Source organism: Camelus bactrianus, chromosome X (assembly GCF_048773025.1).
Source record: "Camelus bactrianus isolate YW-2024 breed Bactrian camel chromosome X, ASM4877302v1, whole genome shotgun sequence".
Lineage (NCBI taxonomy): Eukaryota > Metazoa > Chordata > Mammalia > Artiodactyla > Camelidae > Camelus > Camelus bactrianus.
In genome coordinates, this window is record NC_133575.1 from 33,628,605 (window position 1) to 33,644,086 (window position 15,482).

Consider the following 15,482-nt stretch of genomic DNA (forward strand, 5'->3'; position numbering starts at 1 on the left):
TCCCCAGAGTAAGATTCTGGTAGATAACGCAGGTAGCAAAATATAATGGAAATAGCATAATTTAGGAGTCAAGGAGGTGTATATTTTCTGGAATACCTTGTAAAAGCTATTTAAGGGGGCTGAGCCTCATTATCCACATCCATAAAGTGGAGCTAAAACTCTACCATTATGTTTCACTATTAATAGTGGTAGCCATCATTTACTAAGCCCACACGATACGTCTGACAATGTATCAAGTACTTTATACAACATCTAATTTAATTCTCACGATAAATCATGGCTGCCGAGGAAAGCTGGGTTACTCTGTGACTCATCATAGGAGAATGCTGATCTACTATGCAAAGGAGAACATGTCTCTTGTGGATGATGTAAGACTTCACTTTTTTTTTTATCATGACGTTCACTGTGATGTCTGAATACAGACTGGATCGTAGCAGATCAGTGCTAGTAGCATAATAATGTTCCTTTAGTGCCAAATAATATTCCTTCAAGGATAAATCTTATTACTCTTATTTTATTTTGGAAACTCCCAATTAAGGAGTCACGATGAATAGTGGGAAATTTAATGCTAGGTCATATCCTGGTTCTCTCTTTATACCTTTGCTGATGAATATGTATAATAATTCCTTTCTTCTTTTTATTTCCAGTGATTCTGAATGTTACAACCACTTAATCCTTGCCAGGCACCCCATATAATGTCAGCCCCTTCAAGGATCTTGCTTACTAGAAGATGCATCACTAGACAGAGGAAATGCTGTCACATAAGATTTCCAAAACTATATGCAATGCTCAATTCTACCAAAATTGATCTGTCAATGCAATGCCATTCCAATCAAAATGCCTATAGAAAGTTAAAAAATAGAATGAGGCAAGCTAATTCTCAAGTTATCTAGAAGACAAATGCTTAAGTCCAGCCAAGGGATTTTTGGAAACATGGTGAGGAGAGAAAAACAAAAAGGAAATATTATATGAACTGTGATTTGGATTGAAATTTTACAAGGAAGTCTTCATGGACTAGATGCATGTCAGCAATCATGCTCTAATTATAATTATACCAGTGTTCACTGGAGTAGCTAGTAAGCCATTGTTTACAACATTTTCCTTTTGCATAAGGTAGATGGAAATGGCTCATATTTTCTTAAAATATGACATTAAAATTGAGACATATGCTACTGGCTGCTCACTCAAAAGCCATTTCTCCTTCTTTGCTAAGGAAACATTGTTTTGGGAACCAAACATGACCCACTCCAGGAAAAGCAGCAAGCTTAAGACTGAAAGCCAGCATCCTATTAACAGAGTAGAAGTGGAAAGAACTTGGGTCCTCAATACATTATTAAACTGCTGGATCACCTCTGAGACCAACCACTTCAGTGTTTTTTATTAAATAAATATGACTGTGTTTATGCTTTAAGACATTTTAGTCAAGTTACCTGCAGCTAAAAAACATTTCTAATTGATACAAGTGATGAGGGCAGAGGGGGTAAAAATAAACAATCCAAAATACGCTTTACTTATTGAAAAGAATAAGCAAATATACAAAAATCTGTTGATCCACATGATATAAACAATGTCTTTATTGAAAACTATTGAAATCCAAAAGCACATATGGCAATAAAATGGAGAGAGCCAAGAAGTTGATCACAGGGATTAGAAGCAGAAAATTATTGAACTATAAACTGATTTTTCTGTTTCCTTCATCAAAGTTAATCTAATGTTGTGAAATGACCAAAAGTTTCTTCTGAACATTTGTATGGCTCTATTCAATCATTTGTTATATATATATTTAAAATGCACACACACAAACACACACACAGACAGCACAGCACAGATCTTTGGTGTTGAATGAGTTTTGATAGTTGTATTTATCTGCATAATTAGGACCCCAAACTAGATATAGAACATTTCTATCACCTGAGAAAGTTCTCCTAATAGAAAGCCATTAGTCAGATTTCTATCATCACAGATGAATTTTAACTGTTCTAGAACTTCATGTAAATGGAAACACATAATGTATACTCTTTTGGGTCTGGATTCTGTTGCTCAACATCTATCCATGTTGTGTTTATCAGTAGTTCATTCATTTTTATTGCTGAGTAATAGTCCATCATATGAATATACCATAGTGTGTTTATTCTTTTGTTGATAGATATTTGGGTTGCTTCCACTTGCTGGCTAGTAAGAATATTTTTTCTTAGCCTGTGGTGTGAAGCCTGAATCATGAGAATTGGGGGAAAAAAATGTACCTTTTTGTTTTGTTAATAGCATGAGCGCAGCAGTGAAGTTAAATATTGTCCATTCTTTCCAAGTTTTCCTATGACAGTAATTTTTGAGGTTGGGAAAAGTTCCTAGATGTACAAGGATTGCCATGAGTTGCTGGAAGTGAAATATATTTGGGAAAGTAATTTAACTTCTCTAAGCCTCTGTTTCTCATCTGTAAAATATCTTTAAGGTCCTTTTAACATTCTATTCCATTAATAGTTATTTCAAAAAATTAACAGATGCTTTTGGGACAGGAATTATTCTATCGGTAACGACTTTGGATGTCATAGACTGCATGTGGGTATGCTGTTGCCAGTGAACTTTACTACCCAAGGATATTTACTTTTGTGTTGGTTTTACAGATTCAAGATGAGGATCCTTTATACAATTTTACTATCCTAACAAGTCCATGGAGTGTTCTTTGTTAAAAGAATCCTGGAGACTGTTAAATTTAACTATCGCCAAGTATTTTAATTTAATTTTCTATTTTGTTCTGGGGGAGAACAGTTACAGTGAAAAAGTGAAATGGTTTTCACCTCCATTGGGTCCACACACTAGTTGCCCTGGGAGTTATAGAGCTTGACCCGCAGTGACTAAGGATTTCCCTGGGGAGCTCAGTCACTGAAAGTTCCCAGTAGCATGTACTTCTGCGTCCACTTCAGGAAGGGCAGGAAGTATGACTTCCCCAACACTCCTGGATTGCTTTCCATGCTTAACAATGGCCCTCAAGGGAAATGCCTGTGCTGGAATGCTGGTCCAGACAGAAAGGATGTAATTAGAGCCCTGGAGACAGAGGTATGGGATCTGAAGTCCATTTCCTTTTTTTCACTGCGTGTACTAACTCAGCTAAAGATGTTGGGCTTCACTGTTATAGTCAAAGGGAGAAAAAGGCAGATTTCCAAGGCTGGTGAGAGGAGTGGAAAGTTATTATAAGCCAATGTGACAGGACTGTCTATGGAGATTTCAGTGTCTGCCTTGTTCTTGCTGTAGCAGGAGATAGGGAAGATACTAAAGTACTTTTTGAGTTCTGTGTCTCCTTATGGGAGGAACAACCCAAACTATTTAACACCTAGGATCTTCTAGGTTCCGCCTCTGGGGCAGGAAACAGTTAGTCTGGGTTTTAGATGGCCTTGCAGGAAGCTCTTGGCCAGGCGCTTGGAGGGAACGTTAGGCCTGTGGAAGAATTAAACTTGAGCTTCCCAATAAGGAAGGGATGTAGACAGGGTGAAGCTCAGACAGAAAGTGGCAAGTGTTTCCTTACCCACGTTTTCTGGACTTCATAAATCCCAGACAACAGAACTGAGATTGGATTTCCTGTCAGCTTTAGTCAGATGCTTTGGGTTTATAAGAAGAATCATGTTGTGCTGTAGCACCAATTTTTATTGGTTACAGAGATAATACTGAGGTGGCTAAGGTTGGGATCTGATCTCTAGGAAGGATGTTTCAGTTCTGGCCATACATTCTCCCCATCAGGATCGCAGCTACTCTCATTTCTCAGAGAGAGTTGTGCTCCCTCTGTGGGTACCGTTGGGGTACATGTTCATGGTGTTCGTACAAGGTAATAATTTCAAACTGCACAGTTTGCCCTATTAAAGAAAAAAAATCTTCTGACATTTGCTAAAATAGTAAGAGAGACTTTATTCAGGACAATTATGATAGTTGTCAAGACTATTCCAGTAGGGGAGAGATCAGGCTGAACTCTGACTTCAGCAAAGACAGCTGGGGATTTAGAGCCAATGAACAGAGTAAGAGGAATCAGTGGATGGAGAATTAATAAAGAAGAGACACGAAGGATAGGGGGGCTCTTGATAAACTGACTTCACAGGATTCTTGCTGAAAACAGGTCAAGGATTTATACATAAAAGGTGTGGGATGAGGAAGTTGATCAGATATCAAAGGTGACCAGATAACAAGGGTAGGGGAATCTCCCTAAACTGACTTAGTAAGATCTTTGTAGAAGTGAACTAGGCAGGCTGAAGATAGGGTCCAAGGACCAGGTGTCATCAAAAAGAGGACTCAGAGGAGCCTGAGTAGAATTTGTACAAAGAGAGAGTCTTTGTCAGTCCGAAGTGAGTGATGACAATGACGACGACGATGTTGATGGTAGCCTACATCTATCTAACACTTGCAAAGTGCCAGGCAGTTTGCAAAGCTCCCTCTCTCTCCCCCTCTCTTTCTCTCTCTCTCTCTATATAAGGTACCATTTAATTATGTATATGCTGTTTGATTATATGTACTATTTAATTATATATATAATACCATTTAATTTTACTTCACAGCCACTATATGCATTAGATATATTATTCCCATTTTACTGATGAGAAAATTAAGACTCAGAGGTTGTGGTAGACTTCCGGTTGAACCACCCAGATCCCCTGTCAATGAAGAACTGGTTGCCCCAGTTGCAGAAAGTGCCTTCCATAGACAGCCTTCAGCTTTCAGTCTCTTGGATCACCCTGGCTGCAGAGAGCCCCTCACCCAAGTGACATCGTGTTGATAGCTTGAAATAGGTATGGATGGGACTATTTACATCATGGAAATCAGTTAACATTATACTGATTAGTCATTTGTTTCCCCCAGAGAGCCAGCTGTTAAATATTTACCCATATCTAGTGACTATGTGGGAACATAAAGGCCTGACATCTTGATCCAACTTGAGCCAGCTCTGTAGGAACTTTCTCACTGCAGAGACCCTCAAGGGATAGGTGGAGGCTACTGTGGGGTTTGCATTGCAACAAAGGAGGGAAGGCATAGCTCAGTGGTAGAATGTATGCCTAGCATGCGTGAGGTGCTGGGTTCATTCCCCAGGTCCTCCATTGAATGATAAATAAATAAACCTAATTACCACCCCCACCCCACCCCCCACCAAAAGAAGCAAAAGTCCACTGCATTGCAACTAGATTTCTCCTTTTACTCATTCCTGCTTCCTTCACATCCCTTCCATAGACGTTGATCCCAAGTTCCTCCTAAGTAAATATCCTATACCCTAAACTCCATCTCTTCCTGGGGAAATTAACCTTCTAAGGAGGTTAAATAACTTGATCAAGGTCACTCAGATAGTATGGGGCAGAGCCAGAATGTAAGCATCTACTTAGTCCCAAATCTCATGTGCTTAACAACCACACAGTGTGCCTCGAGATGTCAGTGATAAGTTCCTGGATAGCAACCACTTTCTATTTCTCAACTACTTTGTTTTTATTGACGTATAGTCAGCTTACAATGTTGTCAGTTTCTGGTGTACAGCACAATGTTTCAGTCATACATATGCATACATATATTCCTTTTCATACTCTTTTTCATTATAGGTTACTATAAGATATTGGATATAGATCCCTGTGCTATACAGTAGAAAATTATTGTTTATCTATTTTATATATACTAGTTAATACTTGCAAATCTTGAGCTCCCAATTTATCCCTTCCCATTCCCTTTCTCCCCTGGTAACCATAAGTTTGTTTTCTATGTCTGTGAGTCTATTTTTCAAATACTTTTGATTCTACATGGTAATTTCAAGAACTATTCAGGATGGATAACCTGAGAGATTAGTCTCTGCCTCATATTTTACAGGTATTAAAATTGAGGAGGTAACTTGAGATACCCACACAAAGACAGAAAAGGCTTTCTTACCGGGAGTTACTCACTGTGAGATCAACATGAAAAGTGGGCCTGGAAAAATGGGTGATGTAAGCAAAATGTGTTGTTTTTCTCCTTTTTTCCATTCAGTTAATTCAATTTAACACATCTCATTACCTACAGTGTACGAAACATTGTGATAGATACCGTGAGGAATACAAGATAAGAAGTGTTTCCTAAAAATTCTCCATGTAATAGGGAGATGAAGAGGCAGGTAAAAGGCAGCATGCTCTAACACAAAGCAGAATGGTCCATTGTGCAAATGAGGCGCTAAGAATCTATTAGAACTAATTTTACTGATGACCTTGGAATAGGTGGAAATGGAATTTGGCCTTGAAGAGTGAGACTTTGACAGTTATGATATGTGGGGAGGCAAACTTGGGGAAGGGAACAGCTGAAACAATTATTTTGAGGCAAGAAATATCAGAGACAAGGAAAAGTCAAGAGGCTGTTCTGGCGTATCTTAAATGTCTATGCCATTTACTTGTAATAACCTGATATCCTTGTTTTATTAAAGTTCTTTATAAATCTTAGTCTCCTAGAAAGATCCAGAAAGAACACTTTTTTAGGTATTCTTTTGACTTTCACTCTGCTCCAGTATTTCAATTTTGTATTTTGCTCACAGGGTGTGCAGGTAGAGTGAAATGTGAAATGCTCTTGTCTTTTCTCATACTTATTTAGGTGCCAATTGCCACTGGAGTTAGAAAAGATTTCCGAGGAATCCTGGTTGGAGATGAAAAACTGAGGGAAAGAAAATGGCAGGAGATAAAGCTGCGAAAGCTAAGAATTAACATTGTGGGGATGCCTTTTAATGCAAATGTAGGTGTCTGAATCATACTAATTTAGAGCAAGGGAATGACATGACTGTATTTGTTTTTCAACAAGAAAAAGATGAAGTGTGGAGATGAGCTGGAAGAGAAGGAATGTAAGAGGCTGGGATCAGGAGGCTGTAGGGATAGACTGGGTGAGGGATAAGGACTTTCTGGATATAAAGTCAGCAATGGAAAAAATGATATAGTAGAAATACTTAGAAGATAGAATTAACAGAGAGCTAATTATATGGAGAGTAAAATACAAGAAGTCTAAAATAATCAAAAGATGTATTCAGGGAAAACGAAAAACATTGCCAGTTTGTAGTCTTGCCAGAGAAAGAGGTTTACCCTCAGTTTAGTCTAGTTTTATCCACCCCTCTCAGCAGGGCACTTTCTACCTTCCCTCGCTGAAAACATCCTGTATTGCAAAAGCCTCCACTGCTTATTCATTCTCATGTGCAAAGAAGTTGTTTCATGTCCACTGTAGAAATAGCAGCTGGCAAGAATGGACACGGGTTTCAGATGACCTTGTCCATTTCCCTGCATCTGTCTATGACCAGAAGGGCCTGGGAGAAATTCAGGACTAATCTCTAACGTTTTTTGTTTCACTTGGTTCTCAGATATACAAAGGTTAAGAACTCAGTGTGGTAGGAGCATCTACACACATTTCTAATATTTTTATCTATATTTTCTATTGAAGTCAGACTTACCAGAGGCAAACAATTATTCAGTTCCCTTTGGGGGACTTGATAGTATTTTAGAAGAATTTGTTAAATTCCCCTTACAGAAATCACTAGAATCACAAAGAGCTTTCTTGTGTCCTAAGGCATTTGACAGTCTTTCATGGTAATGATCCTCATCCAGTTTTGTTTTAGTTTTTGCCAAACTAAAGGACCTTTACCTCTTTATATAGATAACTTTGAAAAGTTAAACATACCCATACTCATATAGATACGTTCCTTTGGCAAGAAATGTAAATTACCACCTTCTCTAACCCATTGACCTTCTCTGGAGTTAAGTGTTAAATGTTCTGAAAGAAAGTTTATCAATGAGACATCACTCACCAATCCCCTAGAGGAAGGAAGTTCTCCTGGAGAATGAGAAAGAGAAAATCACGAACAAAGGCTATTTTTGATTAACCAGTGCAAGTCAAACCCCCCAACCTGCCATAGTTCTGAAAATGTGAAAAGGAAATGCTCTTGTCTTAATTTGTGTGCAAGAATCATCAAAAACACTAAATTGATTCCTAAGTCCTTTTAACCCAAACCCAATACCTTTGTCAACATCCTTGCTTTATGGTATGGCAAGATTTTCCAAGTTTTGCTTGCACATTTCCTGCCCCAGAGCTAGAAATAGCCATTTTTGCAAAGCCACTGTTCTCTTTAATGAGAAATGATATTTACCACAATTCAGGTAACAGAAATACTCATTGCTATTAGATTGCACACTGTTTTTGGCCTTTTTGGACAGCAAAGAACCATATGAACCATATGGTTTTGAACCATATGAAACTGCCTTTTCTATAAACAAAAAGTGGTTAAACTATCAGCAGTTTCATGTGGCTTGACCTAATATTTTTAAGAGAAAATATATCATAAGTTCATCTAATTCAAATTGTATTTTTAGGGCTTTATTTCAGGGAAGGGAACTGGATAGAGATATAGACAAAATACAACTTTCCATCTATTAGTTGTTGAAGCCAAGCAATAGGTCCATGAACGATTATAAGCTTTTCTTTAGAGTATGTTGGAAAACTGTCATAATATGAAGCATTAAAGAGGGCTCTATAGGAATAGCAATGCTAGTGAGTGATATTGAAGATGTATATAAAAGGTTTGAATAAAAGCATTTCATGAAGCAGCACTATTTACAATAGCCAAGATATGGAAGCAGCCTATAAATGTCCATTGACAGATGACTGGATAAAGAAGTTATACACACACACACACACACACACACACACACACACACACACACACACAATGGAATACTACTCAGCCATAAAAAAGAATGAAATAATGCCATTTGCAGCAACATGGACAGAACTAGAGATTGTCGTACTAAGGGAAGTAAATCAGACATAGACAAATATCATATAATATCACTTATATGTGGGCTCTAAAATATGATACAAATGAACTTATTTATAAAACAGAAACAGACTCACAGACATAGAAAACAAACTTATGGTTACCAAAGGGGAAAGAAGGGAGAGGGATAAACTAGGAGTCTGGAATTTGCAGATACAAACTACTATGTATAAAATAGCACAGGGAACTATATTCAATAGCTTGTAATAACTGATAATGAAAAAGAATATGAAAATATATATGTAAAACTGAATTACTATGCTGTACACCAGAAGCTAATACATTGTAAATCAACTATACTTCAATTAAAAAAAAAGACCAAAGTAAAGAAGACAATGATAACATTGAAGAAAAACGTTTCATGAAATAAGAGCAGGAAAAATTATAAAGCATTGTATATATTTATATTTAAATTATAAAGCATTATATAATATTATTTTGAATGTGTGTATATGTATTTAAATTAATACATTGAGTATTTTAGAACTTTGAAAATTGCAGCTATATAACAGATACATACATACATACATATAAATATATAGATAAATAGATATAGATAATGATCACATCTCTTTCGGGCAGAACCCTTTATTTAAGCCTCCAAGGTCTTCTGGGTAATCACTGCTTATTGCATTCAGAAGACTATTTGTGACCTTAAGTGAATAAAGACTCAACAGGTATTTTTGGAGCATCTTTGATGTATACAGCTGTGTGCTAAACTCATTGGGGGTGATATTAATTCATTTACTTGTATTTATTTTAAAAGTTTATAAAGTAAGGCAAGATTACATAAGATAAACATAGATGAGAAAGAGAGGAGGAAAAGAAAGAAGAAAGATCATTTTTGGAAATTTGGATCCCCAAATGAGCTTAATGGAAAACTACATGTTACAAACTCCTAAACTATTGCTCTATGTGGGTTTCAAGTTTCATTTTTGAGCTTTCCACTCATCAAAATGAAAAAGTCCAGCTTAATCAACTTCACAACTCATGATGATCACAAAATAAAACTAAACCAAATTCTATGCAGAAGTGCAGCAATTCGTGGTATTAAAAAAGAAAAATTCTCAAGATACAACTCTTTTTATGCAAAGCTAAAAAATTTCAGGCTTAATAAAGGAGCCTTGCAAAGAGGAAGAAGGTGGTCTTTTCATTTATTGTCATTTTCTAGATTAGAAAACCAAGAAGTGACGTCTACCTATATTACATTACAAGCCTCTTTGGTGGGAAGCAAAAGAAAGCAACTTATACTGGTCAAGTCAAACTTGAAGTGACATTGTAAATAGATAGAAATACTGAGGAGGAAAAAACTGCCAGATCTCATGGAAACTGGTACAAGAAACTGAGAGCATGTGAGAGAATGACTCTTCTCTGATATTGAGAAAATCAGGTTGTTTTCTTTGTCCTTGAAAAACTGAATTGGTTCTGTTAGTCAGGGCTCTCTCATGGGCATTTGGTGAATCTGCAGCCCTCCCCTTTCTGAAGACCAGCTTTTTGTGCTTCAATTTTCTAATTCCCTCATGGCTTTGGCTTTATATGGTTCTGACTTCAGCACAGTAACTTCTAATTGGTTCACTCTAAGTAGATCAAACGGCTATGGGAGGGGAAGGGAGTGTGTTGTGTGGTGAGCTGGTTTCTAGAGAAAGAGATGGCGGTGGGCTGGCAAACACTCCAAAAAGTTTTCCATAATGCATCATAGTTCCAGAATTATGTGTTTCAAATTCTGACCTTCAACTGAAATCCAACTTAGAGTTTGTGTGTAATCCAGGGAAACCAAAAACTAATTTAGAGGGCCAGAATAAACTGGGGAATATGAGCAGAAGGAAGAACAATATTTCTTCTGAGTCTAGGCTTGCTGGCATAGCAAACACATTTGTTGATAAAAGACATTTTTCAATAAAATGCCAAAAGTAATAAATGGAAAACTCTTCCTAGCGCCTGTCTTAAGTAACTTTAGCAGTGAAATGCAGGCAATTTAAGGAATATTTTTCATGAGTCCTAAACTGCCCCCCCCCCCAAAAAAAACCTTATATAAAGTTAGTATATAAAGACGGAACCAGGCAGTTAGGGAGGAAGCCATGTCTTTTAATGAATATGCTCACCACATTGTAGAAGGAATTTCTTTCTATGAAAGCTTGGTATCTAATCATTCTCCCAACAATTATCTTTTATTTGAATTCAGAAATTCTTCTTTTTATAATAGCATATAAAAGATGTGTTTGTTCCAAAACAGGGGGGAATGTATTGCATCTATGATTATATGATGTGGTTAATGTCTAGTAACTGGCTAGTTAATAACAACAATTTGATCATTAACAAATTATTATTTTGTAATCAACAATGAACTTTGGGAAAACAGGAAATGTAAAGGTTAGAACCAGACCTCTGTGCCTCCTGATGTGATACAAACAAAAAGTCCACTGTCCACATATGGTGAATACTTGCCTCTAATTTTGACTTGAGTTTAATTTGAAAATAATCAGACCTATAGATCTTATTTTTAGTTTTCGGGAAATACAGAGGATAAGAGAACAAATTCATCAAATCACCATGAGGAAACAGATACTTCTAGAAGGTGAGGCATTCAAAAGATAACTGGCCTGATATTTTTTAACAAGTCAGTGTCATGGCAAAAGAAAGTGTGACAGCTGCTGTGGATTAAATGACTTTTGAGATCTCACAAATAAATAAAATGTGCAGTCCTCGTTTAAAAAAACCCAGCCATAGATGACGTTTTGGGGACAACTGGAGAAAATGGGAATACAAACCAGGGATTAGATGATATCAGAAAAAAATAGTTAATTATGTTAGGTGTGATAATAATGATACTATGCCTGTGTGGGAGCGTGTCCTCTTTAGAGATGTAAGTGGAAGCATTTTGGAATGAAATATCATGAAATCTGTCATTTGTTTTAAAACACTTCATCAAAAATAGATGAGGAAACATGGCAAAATATTAAAAATTGGTAATTCTAAGTTTTGGATAAATGGGTTCATTACACTATCTTCTTCAAGTTTCAAAGTTTTCATAATAACGAATTCTTTAAAAGAATCCCAAATTTTATAAGCTATTAAATTCTAATGAGAAAATCAGGGTCAGATAAACAAGAAAAACTGGGGATCAGTTAAATGTACGAACTATTAGTTTCATTTTCATTCTCTCTGTCAGTGAACCTATAATTTTCCATAATTTCGAGTAGGCTCAAAAGAACATTATAAATAGCTCTGGAACTGTATTCTTTCCTTTGTTCATCAACTTACATTACCTTTTTACTCAAAAGGGAAAATATTATGTTGGTGTCCATTTCCATTATCTTCAATCTCACAAAAATGGAAGGTAATAACATGGCAGATAGCCTAAAATCCTTCGCAGAAGTTAATATGCTGTAAACACAGACATGTTACTCTACTGTTTACTGAAGCACCCGATTGGTGGTTTTCCAATCCAAAAATGAGTGAGCATTTTCAAGGGAAATCCTGGTTACATTCATGGAATTCTTATTTAGTCTTATGTGAGAAGCCTTCTGAGACTTGAGTTCAATGATTTTATATCCTGTTATTGTTGTAGCTTTCAGGTCAGAGGCTTTGCTTTCCTGATAGCAGTTTGACTGAATTGCTTATTTTGCATCATTGGTATCATTTGGTATATGTGTGTTAGAAAGGAGGTTATCTGGATATTGTCATGTGGGATATTACCTTGATGCAACAGTGGAGTGGTCTTCATGTAGACTCCTTCAGAGGCCAAGAAACAGAAAGGCTCTTGGACCAGATTCAGATGTGCAAATCACACAGTTCATTAAAACAATTTAAAATACACAACGAGAAACAAGGGAAATGAGATGCGGTAGGTTCACATACTTTGGATGGGGTACCAGTGGCAAGAGGGCCACGTTACCTGAATCCTAGGTTAGGCAATGGTCTTGTCCTTCTCTCGCTTAAAAAAAAACTTTGTTTTTGTTTTTGTTTGGGGGTGGGTGAAGTGGAGGTAATTAGGTTTCTTTATATGTTTTTAAATTAATTTTCTTAATTTTATTTTTTGTGGAGGCACTGGGGATTGAATCCAGGACCTTGTGCATGCTAAGTATGCACTCTATGCACTCTTGCCACTGAGCTATACCCTCCTCCCACCTCTCTCTGCTGCATCTGTCTTCCCCACTGACATTGTGGTTATGAGGACCAAAGTTGAAGTACAAGCAAGGAGGACCACAGACAGAAGGGGCCCCAGGCCAATGGCATGCATTACTCTACCGGAGAGACACAGGGGAAGTGCACCTGGTCATAGCTGTAGCCCGCCAGTAAGCCTGCTGAATAGTCATGGATTTTATCTGCATTTTTTGGGTAAAGCACACGTGGGGCCAGAATGGGACTATACTCACCAATGGATGGTTGATTTGGGAAAATGACATTGCTTCCAGCTATTTGTAAAGATTATGATTTGGTCTTTCCATCCCTTTGTAATGCTCAATAGACTTGATTTTTTTCAGTCATAGACTGCATTTATTCTACCTTTAACATATCTTACAGGTTGCCAAATTACTATAAATTTAACACATCTTCAGAGTTGTTGGTGTCTCTCAAGCCATTTGCTTACTCATTGTTGGTACTTTACTTAGTGTATGCGTATGCGTGTTAAAGCTACTAGTTTTACTGCAATTTATGCTTGACACTTCTAATGAGTTTCAGTCATCCTGTTTGTTTTACTCTGGGACCACCAGTGGATGAATGAACCCATCTGGACTTAAATATTTACACATCTGTAAAACGAAGTGGAGGCAGGCGATCCTGGAGACTCAGTCTTTTTGCCAACTACCCCTCCTTGTGCAATTCTCAGAGGGTTAGATAATTTAGAATGTATAAAAGCAAAACAGAGGAATAAGCCTCTGTTTTCCACATTGGGGAATAGGTTGGGAATGTAGAAGGTGTGACATTTAGCATTTTACACTGAGTAACAGTGACCATTTTACAATGATGACAATGATGGCAATGCTATCTTATATTGTACCACACAATACTGGTAAAGGGTTTTGAGTTAAATTACATTTGCTGATGACCAAAGCAACCATGTAAATTAACATACAGAAGGTAATGATGCCACTTTACAGACAAGGACATAATCAGGGGAAGTGAAATGACATGTGCTAATTTCAGGCCCCTCACTGACTGGACCATGTTCTTATAAATAAATACCTTTATTACAAGGGGAGCTAACTCACAGCTGTTTCTGTTTTTCTTTAACACATTTATTTTCTGGCTCTGATTCCACATTTACCAAACAAACTTCCAACCTAGAACTTTGTTTTCAGTTTGAGTGCTCAGTGTAGTCAGATCATTCTGGATGCCGGGATATTATCTCGCCAGTATGTTTTATAATCAATATTACTACACAGACACATAAACTATAAGCTCAGTGGATACAGAGATCAAATCTGTTGGGTGACTATCTTATCCTCAGTCCCTTGCACCATGCTTGGTGCGCTGTTAGTATTAAAAGGGCACTTTGTTGAATGAAAGAATGAATTAATAGATTAACTGATGAATGAAAGGACAAAACCTGAAGTGGAAGGCTGGATTTCTCCCTTTTAAGTGCACCTAGCAAGCAAATAGAGAAACTAATTTAGAAACTAAGCTATCCTGTAGTGGGATGTCTGATGTTTTCCTCTCCTTGGGAAAACTCTGTTTTCATGACCTGGTACCTTGAGGTAGCTCTCCTGGTACCCAGAGGTGGTTATTTCTGTCCAGAACTGATATGTCCTTCCATGATCTGATAGTGATGGACTATCCAGCGATGAGTGACACCTGGTATCATGAATACAAAGAAGGTCTCGGAACTCTGAAGTGTACCAAAGACCCAAGGTGCTCCATGCCAAGAGGAAGAAAATATCTTGCTCTCTCTTTGGAATATTAACTTTCTGCATGGCTACCAAAGCTGTCTGAATATAACCCAAGGCCATAAAATATTCAGGGATAAAGCTTATTCACTTTCCCACATTTCCCAAGATACATGGTATGGCTGGGCCAGGATATAAATTTGATTTTAGAAAATGCCATGCTGTCCTCAAAATCTCTCCACTGACAAAGCTTGTCAGAAATGTGACTCTTCTTTTTGGCAAAAGTTCTCTCCCAAGAGACTTCAAATTCTTTTATATAAATGATCTCAAGCACCTCACTCCTCCAGTTAAGGCTAAATCTTTGTACTGAAAACAGCAGAGGCCCTCTCCCTTTATTTCTTCCTCTAATCTCTCCCACCCCCAAGTGCCCCACTCAGAACAATAATTTGGGAAATTTGTTTATCTTTTTGATTACTGATCAATAGCAAAAGATAGCAGGAAAAATTGCTGGCAGGAGTGTAAATGAATACAATTCTGTGATCCCAAAAGTCAATTTATCTGCACATATGCACAAAGGAAGTGTATACGTATATTTGTCAAAAGATACATTCAAGGATATTATAATACTATTTGTAATATCTCCAAAAGTCCCTCATCAGTGAAATAGAGAAATAAACCATAATATATTAAAAAAAATAGAGTATTATGTAGCCATGAGAATGAATAATTTACAACTACACACAAAAATATGGATAATTCTCACAACTTATTGTGAAAGAAGCCAGACACGAAAAGAGTACATAATTATTCCATTCATACAAAGTTAAAAAAAAAAACAGGTAAAACTAATCTGTGTGGTT